Source organism: Ambystoma mexicanum, chromosome 4p (assembly GCF_040938575.1).
Source record: "Ambystoma mexicanum isolate Mex_15411 chromosome 4p, UKY_AmexF1_1, whole genome shotgun sequence".
NCBI classification, from domain to species: domain Eukaryota; kingdom Metazoa; phylum Chordata; class Amphibia; order Caudata; family Ambystomatidae; genus Ambystoma; species Ambystoma mexicanum.
In genome coordinates this window covers 971,741,937-971,759,287 of record NC_090927.1, presented here as the reverse complement: position 1 = coordinate 971,759,287, position 17,351 = coordinate 971,741,937, and the positions used below count along the sequence as shown (strand labels likewise).

Here is a 17,351-nt window from a genome sequence, read left to right as displayed (position 1 = left end):
TCGTTTGGGCAATATAAGAAGGTAGGTGTGTGGGTGTGTCATCACAGGAGTGAAATATAACTGATATTTCACGGTTCTGCTGTCATAGCAGGGAGTTATGAATTTTAAGTCTGAGGATATGTGATAATAGGATTCAATGGAATGCATATGAAACAAGCATTGGCAATGCTAACAGTTTGGGCTTTTGTGAAGGCACCCGAAAGGCACTTGCCAAGCACAGCCATAGTGGTATTAACTGCCCCTTGATGGTAGCAGGTGCAAAATAGTGTGAGTACCGGGCAGGTAATAGCAGTGCCTGGCAAACAACTAATACTTATACACAAGCCAAAACCTTTGGCTTTGCCAATGCTTGTTTCTAGCAGGACTTCTGTGAAGGACATGCATAAGGAAAATCAGAGTGCTTATAAATCGAGTGGCTGAAGGCAGATTTGGTAAGTCATTTTTATTACACCAGTAGCGGTTTTACAACTCCAATGTTATCATAAACTCTCAGAAGACTGCTTTGAAAAAACACTGACAGGCACTTCAAGTATAAGTTTGATGGTACGGCTGATTAAAGAGAGCTCAAAGAGTGCCCATGAGGAGGTGTTTTGGGCGGGGAAGGGCAGGGACTGGGTGGGAATGTGGGCAGTCAGTTGGTGGGCAAATAATCATCAAACAACACCTGCAGACTTTGTACCCCTCCTCATATGCCATTCCCCCTATATGTATTCCAATGCAATCGTTTCTAACTAACAAACAGGTCTCTCTCACACCAATCAAGATCATGGGCGTAACACTTGGGATTAATGCAACACATAGGTGGCTACGGAGAGAATGTGAAATCAAACCTAGAAATCAAAGGAAAATGATATGTAAAGGACCGAGTGGGCGACAAGCCTCTGCCACTACACACAGGAAGCTATTCTTGTAAATAACTGCTTCCAAATATCAGAACGATTTTCCTAATCTCTAACCTGACTTCATTTCTCTAGGTTTCTTCCAGTGGCCAACTTCCCTTTAAACACGTACATAGTGCTTGGTGCTTACCCTTTTTTTCATGTGCTTTTGTCATAGACCCAGCCCAAGGACGCCCATTTTGAAAAACTAGCCCCAATGTAATTCTTTCGTGAACATCGCGACTTGTGTTTGTTGTTACATGTAATATGTGGTTGTCTTTGTGTGACTAAAAGGAAAGGCCGTGTTCTAAGCGCAATGGGGACAGTGCTCAGCTCGGCATGTTGTTATTCCTTTGACTAGAAGGCTGTTTACCGTGCAACAGGCCAGTGCGCAGGCTTACGTGAGGAACTCATGTTGTAATATGATAGCTGAGCGGTGCCTTGGGCTAAAAGAAGGGACGCAGAATATTTCTAGGAACCATAAAACAGCCCCGGTTCTAAGAATTATTTACACAGTGAGCAGGAGGACAGGCCGTGCTACAGGTAGAAGAAAGGTGGAATTGTGTGTGTCACTCAAAGAGCCAAACAGAAATGAAGTCATCCGGATTAGGCCAGGCAGTGCTTGCTTGGCATGGCACCATGTGGTGTGCTGCTCAGCAGAGGGGTAGCCAGGATTGTCCAACAAGTGGAGCCTGAAGCTAATGTAGTTGGGCCCAAAGCAGTGACATTAATATCTGTAAATGTTACAGATTGTGGGTGGGCCTTGCTCTCTCGGGCCCTATTCTCTCTATGCCTCTGACGTGTTGCGTGCCTGATGAAACCCTCTCGGGAGTTCACCACACACAATGGGACTCATCAGGAGTCTGGCGGTAAGTGAGCGTTATTTCCGCCGAGCAGAATTAGCGTTACTGCTGTGACCCTTGGCACAAATAGCGCCGAATCACGATATAGCAAACATGCGCATTGGTCCCCGGAGGTAACGCTAATTGCGCATGGCGAAAACAGCGCCAAAAACGGGTTTCCACTCACAAATGTGGCGCAAATATCCTATAGTATGAGTTCTTACCACGCCTCTGATCGCCCATTTTCAACATTCCCTCAATGAGTTAAATCTGACATAATGGGCGAGTTTTCTTACTGTGACTCCGACCAGCTATTTATCAGTAGCTTTCTTCTACCAACTGTGGCATCCTTTTTGTGCATCAGTATTGGTTCATCAGTCAACACGACACACTTCCCATTTTTAATGTGAGACATTACGCTTTTTCTAAGTTTCCTTAACAACATCATCCTTTGACTCTTCATTAACTGCCCTAAGCAAGTAACTTGTATTTGTTTAGCCTCTGAGATACTTTTTGACAACAATTTCGGATTCCAGACAGGAGCATAACCATATAATTCTGTTTCAAAATTAAACACGTAATTATAATAACTTCTCCAACTTAACTTGCAACTTCTACAGTGCAAATTGGTTGCAGGATCTACACGCCCTGTAACAACTGACGCCTTCGTGAGCCTATCCGCTACAATAACCAATTTAACACGCTAGGACTAATCGTGGCTTGTTTACCTGTGACGTCAGGCACGCATGTGCGTGATGACGTCACAGGCAGACACCGTCATAAAAAGCAGCCATTTCTACACACCGACACATGCAGCACAGAGTGTCCAGAGTGCACCAGCATTTTCCCTGCTATTCGGTTGGAGTATTACTAAAAGTAAGTGACTGGGGATTTTGGATTTTTTCCAACAGGAAATTATACTTTGTTTTAATTACCATTTTAAACTTTACCTACCCTTGCATTTACAGATGCATTGGTACTTTCAATGGGTCCGCAACATTTCCACCTCTACCCTCTAATTCTCCTGGAAACGTTTAAAAAAACCTACTAGGACACTTGGGTAAGACCCCCTTTTTCATACAAATTATTATACAGAAACCACAGATACTTTAAACAAAAGTTATTTAAGGATATAATGATGTTTTTCAGATAAGTGTGAATGTTCTCAAGATTGAGTGACAATATTGGTATATTTACTTGAAAAACAGAGCATGGCAACATGTGCAATACATTGAAGGTTGTCACTTTTTTCAAATGTATATAAATGTGCCATCCTAAACCTAATGCATTTAGCCATAATGAGATGGTTGGCAATCGTTATGTTTTGTACTATTTTAGACCAAGAGATACCTATATTTGAAGGGTAATCATGTGATTATTGTGGACCAAATTAGGATAGATCTACACATGTTGATCTAAGATTGTATGAACTAAGGAACATCTCAAATCTATTTACTAAAGTATTAGCATTGTTTCAAAATGAGAAATGTTTTTCCAAATAAAAAATGTATTTCCTTATCAGCATTTGATTATCTATTAGTAATGACAAGAAACTCATTAAGTTTGTTTTGACTTTTTGTAGGTTAAATTGCTATTTCTCACCCCTAATGAAGAGTTACACTCGAAACGCATTGGGCTACGTGTACAATACATTTTTGTATCGTGTGAACCATTGAATGGTCATTTGAATTATTACTGAAGAATGTTTTGATTGTTGAAATAAGAGTTATAGAATTGCATAAAAAGTTCAATGAACTAAGTGGTTACCTATTTGATGGTATTTTGCTTAATCATTGTTAACATAACATTCTGGCTTCTATTGGGCCATAGACAGTGTGCAGGGGACGTGAGTTCCCTAACAGGCAACTTTTTGTTCTGTTTCATAATTTCACAACCTAGATGCCAAGGTTGTAGTTTTCTCCCCCGCACCTAGAATTACTCACAATTCAATTTTAGAATTAATCTAAAGCTTTCCAAATAACCACAAATCTATCTAACTAGGTGTGCTCAGTATCAATATTGGTCTGGTTTCCCCCACATATCTGCACCAGTTTCCACCATTGTGAATCCACTTGCAAACGCCCCTGACCAGGCCTATCCATCAGCTCAATATCCCAGTGCCCCACTTATCACCATGTATCCAATGCCATGCATGCCAAAACATATGGAATGAGACCTAACGCCATCACCAATGTCCCCTACAGGTACACTAGCAACGCCAGAGGCATCAGAAGACAAGGAGGCGACTGGCCCGTCTGTGACTGCACCGTCCCGCATGACAGACACCACCATCACCACCCCACAAAGGGGCAGAGACGCCATATGGTGGAAGACACACCAAGACACTCAGCCTTGCAGCAGGAGCATTCCAACACCCACCGCCCAGCCCTACAGGAGCACCACAATTGCATCTGATGACACCTCTGCCGCAGCAGACACCGCCACGGGGACACTCCAACAAGTCCTGTGACATTGGAGGCACAGGGTGACAGCAGCAGTTAGTCTGATCATGTAGCAGTGCCTGCAACCCCTGGGCGCAGGCTATGCAGGCAGGCCTGTGCCACACCGGAGACACCACCACGTCACTGGCGCTTGCGAACGCCAGAGCTGGACACAGACACAACCTCCATTGGCTCCCCATTGCGGGCACACCACGATAACGCACACCCTTGTCAATGCAGCCAACAGTTACATTGGGAATGTTGATGCAGAGGCTTTGTAAATTGGAACAGCAGCAACAGGAGATGGTGGCCATTGGCCACACACATTCCATCCATATGCAGGCAATACGTGATGCAATCCACGGTGCCACACACAGGATGGCGCATGACAACACAAGGACCAGGATGGTCACTCCCATCCAGACTGTTGCACTGACGGTATTTGGCCAAAGGGTGAGGGAACTGACAGAGGGGGTCTCATCCTTTGCAGAGGCTATCCGTCAGAGCAATGAGCTCCAACATCAATAGCTTCAGGGGGCAGGCTCAGATCCTTCCGCTTCGACTACACCTACAAAGGAGTCCCAGCAAAGCACCCCTAGGCGCCAGTCCATGTGCCAGCTGCGTGCCAGATCACAGGCTGCTGGTAGTCGGGGAAAGAGGCCACGAACATAGAGATTGCTATGACAACCGTTGTCATGAGTGCCCATGCCATGGACTCTTTGGAGGATGAGGGGAGGAGGGTGGATTGTATGCTGGGCTGTTGGTTGTGGGCGAGGGAGGGGGGATTGTGTGCTGGGGTGTTGGTGGTCCGCAGGGGGGGGATTGTGTGCTGGGGTGTTGGTGGTGGGCAGGGGAAGGAGGATAGTTGTTGGAAAATGTTAAATAAAAGTTTGATGAAAATCAATAATGAGTGGACATTCCTGACCGTGTTCATGTGCATTTTATTCACAGTGCTGGCATTGGACTGAGGCAGGCTATTGTGCTTGAAAACATTGTCTATAAGTGCCTGCCGGGCCAGTCTCCCTTCCCTCATGTCATCCCTGGGAGTGTTTGCTCTGGTTCCTGCTTCATGCTGTTCTTCTGGGTCCTCCTCTGGGTGTGGCCTGTCCGTATCGGGGGGAGGGGTTGTGGCACGTTCTTCCTCAAGCAGATGTTTTGGAGCAGTGCACACACCAGAACAATTTTCCCAACTGTGTCAGGGGCATGCATTCGGGATCCACCAGTGCGATCTAGGCAACAGAATCATTCCTTGAGGAGTCCAATGTCCGGCTGTGGGCATGGTTGCAGGCGTTCTAGTGCGGTGTATGTGAGTCTTGTGCGGTGTACTTGGGTCACATGCTGGGATCATCAGGCATGCCAGCTGTGGATACCCAGAGTCACCTGCATCAGGTGGCATACAGACATCAGTCAGTTATCTCATACTTTGGTCTGCTGTCACTACGTATCATGTCATTGTTAGCTGTGTGCATGCATGTGTGCATCCCGCCCATGCAATGTGTATGTGTGGTGCCTATGCAGGCTTTGAAAATGGTGACATGCATGCCATTGCCTGTACATGCACCCCGTGGCAATGTGGCGGGTGTTCTGTGGCGTGTCCCAGGTGACTGCACATGGGAACATGGCTGTGGCATGGGTGGACATGCTGTTGGGAGCTGCTGTGTGGATTTGCACACTGCCACATTCCTGATGCATTGTGGTACATGTAGTATTATGTATTGGTGTGGTGGCAGCGGTGTGTGTACATCAATGTGTGTGTTCAGGTGTGTCCAACATGTCCATGCTCCCTTGGATGTCCCCTGTCGTTGGTGCAGGTTCAGAGCGGGTGTTGACAGTGCATCCACTTGTCTTTCCATGCTTTGTTTCAGTGTTGACACCCCCCACCTTTTTGGTCAGGTGCTTCACTGTGCATATGTGCCAGATATTGTACTCACCACTATCCAGGTCCGTTGTCCTGTGTGCCTCTCCATGTATCCTGGAAGTATGCTGTTGCTTCAGACCAAGGAGTTGTGGGTGGAACCTGCGTAGCCGGCACAGCAGTGAGTGATGATGAGGTCAGGCCCACAAGTCACCTGCACATTGAGGGAGTAGTAGTGCTTCCGGTTCCTCTATACAACTTCATGGGTCTGGGCAGCTACCAACGCAACATGGGTGCAGTCAATGGCTAATATTATGTTAGGCAGTTATGGGGTGGCATAGATCCTTGCCTTTATGTAGTTGACCTGGGCCTGGGCGGTGGGCAGTGCAATATGTTGGTTGATATTGTATTTTATTGTATTGTATTCGTTATTTATAACGTGCTCTTTCCCCATTTGTATGACTTCAATGTGCTTTGTAGTTGGAACGCCGTTGGTGACCGCAGTCAATTTGTAGGAGGTTGTAAGAGTTTAGATTAAGAGATGCTTGTGTGAATTTTCAGCGGATTAGGTTTTAGGTGACTGGCTACGCTCCAGTTAGGAGCCCAGAGGTCAGGCACGTGGGTGGGCGCTGTTGGTGGTTTTAGGATAGAGTGCTATTGCTGAAGATTCGATGTGTGCCCAGCTATACCAAATTTTATTTTCATTGGTAGTCGCTGTATGCTAGTGGCAGAGTGGTTGAGTTACATCAGGGGTTTCAGTGTGGATGGCTATGTGTGCTGCTGACTGATATGGTGCAGGAGGGCATCCAGCACCTGGGCTAGGACTGCACAGAATGTGGGCTGTGTCATACCGTGTATCATGGTCACAGTGTGTTGGAAGGTGCCTGTCCCCAGGAACTGCAGGACTGACATCAGCTTCACCAGTGGGGCACAGCTGTACGGATATTCACCCTGGTCCCGATGTCTCCATCGATTGTAGCCAGCTGCTCAGTGATGGCCTCCCTGTTGAGGCGGTACTCAGTAACCTACTGGGTACCTGACCCTGGGGATGGGTGCTCTCCTTGCTTGAACTGTTCTCCTTCCCCTCCTCCTCCTCCTATCCCTCCTACTCCTCTCCCCCCTCTGGACTCCCTGTGCCCTGGCCTTGTTGGCCTGCATCACAAGGTCCAGGTTCAGCATGAGCAGCTGCCTGCCCCAGCTTTCAAATAATAATGGCAGCATTTGTGTTGGAAACAGTTTTTGGGGCCTGGGTGTTTCTTATGTAGCCCTCTGGTGTGCATTGTGTGCACCTGTGCCTTGATTTCTGGCACGTGGGTTCATTTATCTCCAGCCTCCAGCTGTAGGTAAAGCTGTATTAGCGCCGGTTTTCAGTGCTAATACCGTCGTACATGCACTTGTGTTACGGCTGTAATGGCGCTTGACGTTGTCAGCACTATTAGCGCCAGCTGTAATTGTGCTGGCTGTAATAGCGGCAGCTGTAATATCACTGGTAGATTTTTGTGTATGGTGGTATTTGCGCCAACTCATAATCCAGCGGAGTGATATTGGAGGCGATAATTCCGTTACCGCCGGATTTAAGGGCTACCGCCCAACTCTTGATTAGGCCCAATGTCTTTTAAAAGACTCAACCTGCCAGGAGGACTCTGGTCCAGGTATAGCCTTTCTATTAAGTGTTGGATGGCACCTGTCTGCCTATTTAGGGGTGACTAAGAAAGATGATTCAATGCCTTTTCAGCCACCGCCACAGACATACTTCCATCAGACCTTAAGTTGTAGGCGATGCACCTCAACTGTCCCTAAGTCAATCTTCTCTGAGGGAAACACACTCCTAACATCCCAGACAGCCATCACGGTCAAAAGGAAGGCAAACATTGCACTTGAAAAATAATGCCTATTATAACATGACATGACAAAATAACAAATTAACCCAATACACTCACTGCACAAAGTAACGAGTTGTTTACATATAGCATCGTACAGCGTTCATTATCCCTGTGCAGTGGTATTCTCATATCGCACACACATACACAAACACACCAGATTAGTTGTGATCCTACAACACAATCTTCACAACCTGATCTGTCCGTGTGGTGCCACTTCTCCACTACACAGAATCCTGTTCATGCAACACCTCTATAACAAACCCTCCTCTGTGAGGTTTTACTCTAATAATGTTATGTAATGTAAGTGGTTTTGTAAAGCACCCTTATGACATCACTGGTGGCGCAGCTACGCGTGGCTATGAAAAAAAACAGTGGGTGGGCTGCCCATTTGTGGCACAGTGGGAGAAACAGATGCGAAACCTGTGATATTGATGGATGCATGTCGGAAATACTGGGTTCCTGCTTGCGGATCTGCTCTCTATGGGTTTGTCAGAAAAACTTGGGAGTTTGATATCCATAGGGATGGGCCCAAGATCAGATGGTATACAGCGCTTTGGGCCTGGTTAGCTGCTGATGGTGCAGAGTGTGAAACGGCTGAAGAGAGGAGATTAGTTGTGATTTGGTTAGTGTTGATGGCTGGCCCAGTGCTGGCTGTCTGTGGGGGGGTTTCTGTGTGCGGTGTGTGGTGGTTGGAGGTCTTAGCAGTGAGTTGATTGGTCGAGGGAAGGGATGAATAAGAATTACATGGCAAAGCCACCTGCAACCCTGCACTCCTACCTCTGGCCTTCTGCAGACAAGTGCCATTTCTTTAGCTCACAAATGCTACCGGGTAGTCCCCTGGCTCGCTCTCTCAGTCTCGGCCTCAAATGGATACATTGTGCCCCGTTCAGACGGTGCAAGTCGGCACATGAGGAAAAGGGACAGACTGGAAACCTCAGACATTACCCTGAACTACCTGCTAATGGTTACGGGAGACAAGAACCTTTGGTTCAGAACCAGGGCTGCTTGAAATTTGAGGGCCACAGTCACCATTCCACCTTCCTTAGTATGTTGGTTGGCAGGCTAAGGGATGCCTCAAAACCCACTCTAACATGTTCAGATGCTGTGCTCAGTGGTCTGTTGGAATTTCTGCCTATCGTGGGCAGGGACCATTGAGGAAGGGGAAGGAGTCTGTCAGGCATTGGTCGAGGAGGGGCAATAAGCCCTTCTTCCTTCTCGCAGAGGTTTTCCCTGCAGTCTCCGACTAGACCCATACTCTTCTCACACAGTCTAGAATCAACATCCCCTCCACCCACAATGGCGGCAACTCACCAAGTATTGACACAGTGCCAGGTCTTCGGTATCAGAGAAACGCTGCAATCCTGCAGGGGGTTCTTCACAACAAAACGAGGGGCAGAAAAGATAGAAGTTGTAGTCTGCATTTCATCACCTGTCTAGCCTAGATAACGCCTTCTATGGTGAAGCATGTCTACATGCACCCTAGGTTAATGCAAGCACAAACACAAGGGCTTAGGTACACTGTGTCTTTTTGAAGACACATTTACTGATCCAATAAACAACCTAAACAGAATGCTCAAGTTTGAAGTGTCCATGGATGAATGTCATTGAACTGAGCGCACCAAATTGCAGGGCAGAGTTTGTTCTGCTGTCGGTTTAGGGCTGGTTTAGGTTTTAAAACCCTTCTCCCACGTGAGTTGCTGACAGTTCGCCACCATTTACGCATAACTCGAAGAAACATACTATCCATATACCTATTATCAATAATCAAGTTGCTAGTGTGGTGCTACATAACCCTAACACTGTTGCTCTGCTCTTTTCTTCCCTTTTTGGTGGGACAAAGCCTGATATGCATATGGTCTTTCCCGTTCTGTAATGACTTGGCAGGCTGGATGGTTGCCCAGAGCTGTGCCAGTAGTTATGATTGATTCAAAACTTTGCAACCATCACCTTTTGGTTTTACTGAAGTCACCCTGGGTGGGATGGGGATGCCCAGACATGGGTCCCGAGCCGGCTGGGCCTAGATACCCAAGCTACTCTGGAACTGATGATGCTCCACGAGCAGAGCCGCTGCTGCGCGGGGCCTAGGGGGCAATAGCCCCCGGTCTTTTCGTTGTAGCCCCGCATAGCAGCTCAGGTGCTACAACCAAAATGCTACCTACCCCCGAGTCCCGCCAGTCCCAACAATTGCTTAGCCCCTGATCTTTTACAGACCCAGCAACACCCCTGCCCACGAGGCCGAAACATGTCTGGTGAGGGTTGGGCCTCATGCAGAAGGGGTGTGACCTAGAAGTTCGGCCTGGATTGAGGGAGGGGCTCTTAGAGATTGGCATTTAGTGCTACAGTGTGAGATGTGCCCCCACAGGAGGTCTCCTGGAGCCGGGAAGGTACCGCCTCACCCATTAACAGCTATTTTCCCTACAGAAGAGAGGGCGGTTGAGAGAGACTGTCTCTCTGAAGCAAGCAGCTGCGATTTTTTTCTTTTCCTTGTATAACCTGTACACATGTTCATCAGATGTCCGAGGAAAATGTATAAGAAGGCAGGACAGGTACCCCACAGCATCTCCTAAACTGTGCAGCTGCTGTGTGTGCACTCTTTGCCCACAAAAGCAATGCAACATTGCCACTGTCCTGTCTCATGCTAAACCAACAGAGACTTTAAACAGGATGTGCAATACAAAGAAGAATCTTGGAAGACCCTGAAAATTGAGGAAAAGGACATGTGTGTGGCTAGGATCAGACATTTGTAAATGCCTAGGCTACTGTATAAGGTTGGTCTAGGGCTGTAAAGTGCTGCCTCTAAGAATGCACGCAGGGAGCTATGCAGTGACACGCATAATAACCTTGGTAATGTGCCTACTTTTCTAATCTAAAACCCCTTGTATTCACATTTTTAGTTTGAGCTATTAGGTGGAGCTAGCATCACCTATAACTATTGCATTAGAGTACAGTTAGGCAGAAATGGCATATGAGGAAGGACACAAAGCTTGTAGGTGCTGTTTGGTTATTTGCTCACCCATTACCTGCCCATGGCCATTCTAATTCCTATGGACACTCCCACCCATTTCCTGCACCTCCCCGCCCAAAACACTGTCTCATGGGAACTCATTGAGCTTGCTTTAATCAAGCCTTACCATCAACCTTTTCACTTGTTTTGGCTTGTGTGTGCTAGGTATTTTCCAGGTACTGCTATTAGATACCCAGGTATTTGCACCATTTTGCACCCGCAACCAACAATGGCCAGTTAATACCACTACTTCATTGGCTGGAAAGTGCCTTTCCCATGCATACACAAAAGCCCAAACTGTTTGCATTGACAATGCTTGTTTTTCATATACAAAAGCACCCAAGTGATGTTCTGCAGGTGTTGGCTTTTAGTTCATATGTTTTTGAATTCCTATAACTACATTTTTGTGTTATCTTTGCATACAGGACTACAGGTACTAGAATGCAAAGTGATTTTAAAAGCTATAACTGGCTGAACAACTTGGACCTTACAAGGGACAATGGAGATCTCTAAATTCAAGCATTTCTAGCCACGAGATCCCATCAAGTTACATGCAAACAAGTTGTCAGCATGTGGGAAATGGAAAAGACAACTGAACCATTCTTGTATTTGTTGTTTTTTTCCCTTTTATTTAATCAGGTGGTCAATATTAAACAGCAAACCGGTCTGCATGCTTTTCACTTGCAAATTGCGCAGCAAACATCTCAAGAAACAGTTATAGAATGCAGACAGAGCACATCAACCGATACCCTGATCTTCCCATTTGGTTGAGGAGCACTAAGTTACTAAACAAGCATAAACCGACTAACCCCACTACCCAAACCCCAAACACAGCATGGAGGCTGTGACGGCATGCCCAGAAACAAGTAATCTCAGCACATGATTTGTTTCACACGTAGCTTGCAGTACCAGCAAGAGCCCACTTGGCTGGGAGGCACCATTAAAAACAATACTACCATGCGATGGCTTTGCACAAACAGAGGCTGATACCCAGTTTGCTCATTTAAAGTTTAACTGTTTTTTAGCATCACAGATAATTTCAGGACAACACAGTTGGAGACTTAACTGCGTATTAAACACTCACCCCCTTTTCTTCCCCATCAAGCACCCGACGACAGATATGGTGAAATGAGAGCCATCAGTCAGGTCGAGGATGTCACAGCAGAGCCGGCACCACTTATTTTCCCCCCAATTTTTCCTCTCTACAGCACCTTGTATTCTCTGCTTTAATTTACCAGCCAAGAGAATCAGAACGACGAAAACACCAGCAGAGAACGCAGCGTGGGCTTCCGTTCCCCTCTGACCATGATGTGCGTTCTTGTATTGCGCCACTACCCATAGGCCTCGGGGCGCACACAAAAGGAAAAAGGAGGCAGACAACAGAAAACCATGTCAGACAGGGAAAACAAAGAGACAGGGAGACTTGGGGAACCCAAACCTCACAAAGACCAGCCGAATGAGGAAATATAGCGGAAAACTGATTTCGATACCGAGAGAGCTATGCTAAAAAAAACAGATGAGTCCTATCCTTTGTCAAACAGGAAGGTCTTCACTTGCTTTTTGAAGATAGGCAGAGACTCGCTATTAGCAAGGTATTTAGGGAGTACATTCCAGAGAGCCGGGGCCCAAGAATCAAAGCTAGTACCCCCAAATCTTTTCAGGATAGATGGGGGTTGAACCAGGACAGTATTGCTACTTGAGCACAAGGAACGGATGACAGGTTTCTTTTTTATGACTTGATAAATTGCTGTGCTGGGCCCGAATACGTCAAGACCCTCTGCATCATCCACAAGGCTTACTGGGGCCTGGGACCCCACTACATTCAACTCTCTCTCCCTAAATACCTCCCTGCTAGAGCCCTTTGGTCGTCTAACTCTAACTCTCTGCATCTCCAAGCAGATAGTGGGAGGTAGATCTCTCTCCTCCGCAGGTGCCTCCCTCTAGAATGGCCTCCCTACCTCTCTCAGACTTGAGCCTCATCTCCTTAGGTTCTGGAAGCTTCTCATGACCTTGCTTTTCTCTTCATCCTTCCCTCTCCCCCTCCCATGCTAATGTCCCTCTGCCTTTTGACCAGCTACCTGGTTCCTTCAGAGTCTTGCAGGGCACCGGCCCCCCTAGTCCAGTCTACCCCTGCACTTGGTCTCCCTTGACCCCCAACACCCCTTCTACTTGCACGTGCCCTTCCAGGCCGCCCCCCGGCGCTAGCATGGCTGGGCATTCACCCCTGTAGCCCATTCAGCCCCTTACCTCACACTCAGCTTGTGGATCTACCTTCCCCTACACTCTCTGCTTTCTCCTGGTTCTGTCAACGTGGCCTTCCCTGGAACTTGCTTTTTCTTACTGGCCCTTCTGCCCTGTCCGGCACCCCCCTCTCCCATGCACTTCCCTTTACTGCACTTGCATGATCTGAATGCCACAAGCCCTAGTAGGATTGTTTTTGTTTTGTCCTCCCTGTTCCCCCACCCTCTTGTCTTGTTGCACCTCGAAACACATTGTGTATAGGCACATCGTAAATATCCAAAATAAATTAAAATATGACATAAAGCATATTAGCACCCAGGCTGAGGGGAGCAATCAATCATGTTGCTTGGATTGCGAGCTGAATCCCACGATCCAAGCCCATGCTCCAAGCAACATGACGGCTGCTTCCCCCGCCCGCCCAGCCATCTTCCCCCTATCCTCCCTTGCCTTTAATATTAATGTAGCCCCCAACCCTCCCACCAGACCCACTCACCTGCTTACTGTGACAGCAACGCCCGCCGCCGCTGAGGCTTTACTGCATCTCCAAGATGACGGACGCCATGGAAATGGAAGAGAGGCGCATGTAAGTATTTTCTTTCAATGAGCGGTAAGCTGCCAGGTGACCAAATCTTTGAAAAAATACGTTTTTCTTAGCACCACCCCTTCTTCCCCTCCCCCCCACGTTTCCGGGTGTGATAGCACTAACAAACAAGCAATAATCACTCGTTCCAAGGACTCCAATCGGAACCGCTCTGGGCCATTTTTCTTTTTTAATAAGCAAAGGCATGTTTTCTGTCTAGTGACGCACCTGGCCAGCAACACCCCCCCCCACACCCAAACCCCAAACTGGGCTTCACACACCCCACTAAGGGCCCTGTTTGCCCACCCATAAAAACATCTCTGACCCTAAGCTGTTCTCACTTAATATACTGACGGCCTTATATGATTGTCTGGAAAGTGCTGACAACTTGAAATGGGTGCAGTGTGGCTGCTAACCAGGGCTGTTGGCAATTCATCCAATATTCATGCTTTTTGCACATTGTTCACAAATTCAGGAGTGTGCAAGGCATGCTGTTATATCAGTGCCTATGACCTGCATAACCAGTCACAATTGGGGACTGAATTGCATCAAATGGACGGGGATCTGCTATCGCGGAGGATGACCTTGCCGCTGTATCATGAAACACATACCACATAGTATCATGAAACACATACCAAATAAAAAGGTCCCCAACAGGCAGATTGAGGAGACCGTTTCCAGCAAAGCCTGGCGCGAAATAAGGCCTGCCCATTGGCCCACACGCTCTTTTCACTCTACATCACTGACACCAATGACTTACCAACTGAAATGGGCACGTCAACTAGAGGTGCCACTAGATCAAGGGTAGGGACATCGCTATGCTGCCACAGGCAAAGAACTGTCATTCTAGCAAGAAGTCTGAAGAAACTGCAATGGAGGCTACAAAAAGTAACAGGTTATTTATTGCACGCCAAATGATCTAAAAATGAACAAGGCAAAATCTAGAGTGATGATCTTAGGGAATGGCAGTAATAAAACAAAATCAATACGTTTCAGAACAGGAAGAGACGCACACTGGCAAGTAAAGGGGTTTCCTCGGCTTTGCATCCTCATATTCCAGGCCCTTAAAATAGTTCTTGAGAAAATGTGGTGCGAGTTATTTATTTATTGTTGAAATCCATAAAGTACAGAAACCCGGGCATGGCGACACTGTACAGTAAAACCATACAATGGTAAAAACATATAAGGAGTAACATATTTCACAATACAAATTTAAAGAACAATGCAAATAATACGATCCCCAAACAGTAACATTAAAACCAGTTAGTCAAGCTTTAACGAAAACATTGTATGGGTACTGTCCGAATGGTTTCTAAGCGCAGACGGGATTCGAAGCTGTGTTACTCTTTTTCATCTTGCTTCCAAGCTAAGCGCGTTGCCACTGAGCTATAATACCCGTGCTAATGGTCTTAGAAATCCACAAAGATATTATATGTAAGGTGTTTTACTGAAGTTTTTAAACCACTCCGGGGGCGGGGGGCAAGGTTTGTAATGGTTGAAACCAAGGCGGTTGTTAAGGCTCTCTCGACCTTCCCATGTCTCCCTCCACCCTAGCTCGGCCTCCCTAAATACAAGAATGTCCTAGATGCATTCTACAGCACGCTAACCCCTACTGTATAAGTCTTTTCTGACCTGGGAGAGAAACTTAAATTCCTTGCTGTAGAATAATCTCGCGAGAGCTCACCCGACCTCTCGCAAGAGGGCGGAGTGAAACGGAAGTGCGGGCGCGCGAAAGGCATTTGCGGTGCTGGCTAGTGAGGGACAGCACTGCAGCCCTAGCGCTCTGACCAGCAGGTCAGGCCCCAACTCCTGCCACCCTACCACCTATTATAACCCCGCTGAGCCACCCCGCTGAGCCACCCACAGAATAAGCCATTGGGTGGCGCGAAGTTCGCAGCAGCAAGGAAGAGGGCCATGCTGCTGAACGCACTGGGGGTGGAAGGCCAGAGAATCTTTGCAGGATTGAAACCCGAGGCCGCAAAAGGTGATGACGACAACCTCTATAAAGAGGCAGTGAGGCGAATAGCCTTCTCCGCCTGATTCCCTGAGGGAATTTTTAAGTGAGCCTCAGATCAGCAGAATTATTTCACCAGGATTTCACCACCAGTCTCTCCTCTCACGTACACACTCTCTACCTCTCTGTCTTTCTGCCTCTACTTCTCCCTCTATACCTATCCTTGCTCTCCACTCTTTGAGATCTCCTTAGTGTCTCCCCCGGTCTCCAAACCCAAACGAAAGGCGTAGCTCTAGCTCAAAGGCTGCTCTGGTAACTTGGCAATGCCACAATGTGACCAACAGAACAGACGACCGGTCCCTGGCAATACAAACGACGGATATCTAATGCGAGGGCAAGAAATGCCATCTCCGGCTTAGAACTATATATAAGTAGGTAGCAGGTAGAGTGCCAACCCCCAATGGTGAGTGGGCTGACACAAGTGACCTCTTACAGATATAATCATATGTGTTTGCACATTGCTTGTAGCGACCCAGATTAAACTCTTCGGATGACAAGATAGTGGCGTGGACAGCACACTCTCTGAGAGGTTAGTCAAACAGGGGTTCGGTGCACACTGGAGGACGCATGAATTAAATAGACGAACACCCTCTGCCTCGCACACTGATCTATATACATGCTCTCTAATTTCCTAGGTGACATTTTCCAAAAGACAGGCAACATTAGAGCCACGCAATTTGGCCCCTCGTTTTGGAGCAATGGACCTGCTCCGATTACTCTTGCATTGACAAAATTGAACGACAAACTAAAGACCCCGACACAGGGTAAGAGGAGCAGCTTCACATTTTATTTTCTGTCTGCATAGCTCCACACACTCGCATAAGGAAAGCGCCCTTCAATTTTACTCTGTTTTTAGCAGTAAGAAATTCCTAAAAGTTTCAGAATTCCTGCTCAGCAGGCATTCTAGAATTGCCACCTGGGGAGGAAAAGGGGAAAAGCAACACGATGCAAGGTTAGTTATTTGAGAATAGTTCATATATAGAGAGGGACGCCAGTTATCCGACCAGTTCAACCATAATACTGATAGATTCCATACATTTCGGTTTGCATCACAGAAACCACCGAAACGTCTTAATGTGAGCAGGGGAAGAATCGCCCTGTGGCACAGAGTTGGGGAAAATAGTATCCCGTGTCCATAGAATCGGAGCTGTAAAGCCCGATTCAGAACACCTGTTTCTTTGGGTGACAGATGCTTTTCACAGCACTTGGTGTCTTACTTTTCATGTTTCGGGAAGGACGTTTTTAAAGTTTCTGTCTATTGTATATTTTTATGATAACGAGTTCATGTTCATTCTAGTTCTTTAAAAACAGTATTTTTTCGTTTTTCTAAAGATCAAGAGCATTAAGTAGCAAATTGATTTAAAAAAAATGCATTAAATAAATGCAGGGAAAAAGAACCAATACAAATTGAAACATTGGCCGATAGCATACTGTCCCGAGGAATTATTTAGCATTAAATGCATTGCAAATTGTAACAAATCGGTCTTTGAATGGAACTGTTGGGTACAATTGTGTAAGAGTCTCCCTCCTCTCTCTAACTGGGCTGCACCCCTCTACTCTTCCTGCCTTTGATCCTCTACCAATCTCTTCTCCTCTCTCTCCCTCTACTCTCC

At 46.8% G+C, this 17,351-nt stretch overlaps 1 long non-coding RNA gene across 1 annotated transcript; it reads left to right on the top strand.

The window, feature by feature from the left end:
- Positions 1-2,539: 2,539 nt before the first annotated feature.
- Positions 2,540-4,868, top strand: LOC138452639 (uncharacterized). Its single transcript, XR_011260280.1, has 3 exons — positions 2,540-2,596; positions 2,689-2,780; positions 3,925-4,868. It is a non-coding gene; the product is annotated as an uncharacterized lncRNA (long non-coding RNA).
- Positions 4,869-17,351: the final 12,483 nt, after the last annotated feature.